Raw genomic sequence first — 2,500 nt, forward strand, 5'->3', positions numbered from 1 at the left:
GTAATGTGATGTCAATTCTCTAAGAAAATTGCTATTATTTCTGTGAATTAGACTACTTAGTATTTGTTTAGTAACTGATGTTATTGTCAATTTGAACTTAAAGAAAAATAAACAACTGAAAATGAATAATGAATAGATATATAAAAAAGAGAGAGAGAGAAAAAAAGCAAAGGTTTTCTCAAATTGTTGGTATTTTCGGTATTTGTGGTGAATTTCAAAGATTCACTCGCATAATGAAGAATAAAAACACAGTAAAAAAGAAAAGAAAAGAAAAAGAGAAGAAGAAGAAGAAGAAAAAATAGTCATGAACTTCAACCTAAACGAAAACGTAGATTAAAATTTAATTTATAATGAGTTAAGATTGTCTAGTTGGGCAGCTGACATTTTCTCCGTAATGACGGTTGTGTTTGTACTACCTCCAGGTGGCTTTGCGGTCGTATATGGCGGGGGTTCTCAAACTCTTTTGGCTGCGACCCCTACAAATTAAATTCGGTAAATTCGCGAGCCACTCCACCAGCAACAAAGCATTTCTGACAATCAGTATAACGCATGCATACATAAGTAAATCATGCATACATAACGTGGTTTTATTGATGCATTATCGAGCATCGGGCAGGTCGAGCACCGCTGACAAGTACTAGACGCGTTAGGGTGGGTCGTGGGAGTAAGAGGAGGAGGAGAAGGAAGGAGAAAGAATTACAGGGCCTCGCGAATCCCTCTGGGGGTCGGGACCCCCTCTTTGAGAACCTCTGGCATATGATATAGATATCTCTAAGTTAGCCGCTACGACCGGGTTTTACATTTGTACTGCGCCCACACACACACACACACACACACACACACACACACACACACACACACACACACACACACACACACACACACACACACACACACACACACACACACACACAGAAATCTGTGCGTGACACTTTGAACATCGACAAGTCAAACAAAACCCATTGATTATTGAGTTTTCTGTCATGTTAAATTCAGGTTCTCGTGACCTGTGACCAAAAGTGCTTAAAAGGGTAATTGAATGCAAAATGCACGAGTGCAAGCAAATTCTCTTAGCTAACTACAGTCAATGAAATAAAAGCGACGACAAAGCCATACTGCGTAAAGTTTTCTGGCCAGATGTCACGAAATGCCTACGGAAGTATTTATACGAAGAGAACTGTGAAGACTTCCGCATTACTGGAAGGCTTCGTGTTTTTCAGAAAGGACCACCTTCGTTATTGCCTGCACCAGTTAACGCCATCTAATTTAATGTTTCATTAAAACGAAAATAGCTAGATTTTAATATATGGATTTAAATTATCCTTTTTTTCGATTTTTTTGCCTTTGAAAGACTTTCATACTTAACTATCCAAAAACAAAACTTAGCTCTCATTTCAGCCATAATTAAGGAATTCCACTAATAGACATGCTTTCCAGCCCGGTAAATATTTCTCTATGCAAAATGAGGGTAGCTTATACATTGAGAAAAAGAAGTTTACGGTTTATTAAAACGTCGTTATTTTGCATTTAGAGTATTCCTTGTGGTATCAGGCATTCAGTTACCCCCCCTTTTGTATGGCAGGTAAGGGCAGAGCAGCTGTCTGGGATATCGGAAAAATGTTTGTGTTCACAATAACGTCGAGTCTTTGTTTTGCTTGTCGATATGCGGGCGTCGGACGTAAACAAAACCAAGGAAAGTCATACATAAGAATAAACGAAAACGGAGTTATATTGATCACATAAAGAAAAACAGGTAAGAAAAGAAGAAAAAGAAGAAGAAGGAGAAGGAGGAGGAGAAGAAAAGAAGAAAAAGAAGAAGAAGAAGAGAAAGAAGAAAAGAGGGAGGAGAAAAAAAGAAGAAGAAACAGGAGAAGAAAATATGGTTAAAAGGTATGTGAGCGATCATCTCTATAACGGAGTGGAACATAAATGCAAATAGATAGCAGACAGACTGAAGGAACTACTTTGGGAATTTTATGAGACAGGAACATGGAATCTGAAAAAAAAGAAAAGAAAAGAAAAGAGAGAAAAAAAAACTTATGTATTCATATCATCATGATGAATATCTTTATCAACATTATCATTATCAATTCCATTATCATTATTTTCATCATTATTATTATTATTATCATTGTTTTTATTATTATTATTATTATTATTATTATTATTATTATTATTATTATTATTATTATTATTATTATTATTAATATTATTAATATTATCATCATCATCATCATCATCATCATCATCATTATCATCATCATTGTTATGGCTGTTAACATTAATTATTATAACAATAATATTAGTACTACTGCTACTACTAATCACGATTATAATTATGAGAATAATGATACAAATAATGTTGGTGAAATAATAATAATTAGTTTTATCATATTATCATTAGTACTCTGTTTTCATTGCCATTATTATTATCGTAATAATTAACATTATATATTATTATATAATAATAGTAATATAATAATAATAGCGATAATAATAA

The sequence above is a fragment of the Penaeus monodon genome, chromosome 12 (assembly GCF_015228065.2).
Source record: "Penaeus monodon isolate SGIC_2016 chromosome 12, NSTDA_Pmon_1, whole genome shotgun sequence".
NCBI lineage: Eukaryota > Metazoa > Arthropoda > Malacostraca > Decapoda > Penaeidae > Penaeus > Penaeus monodon.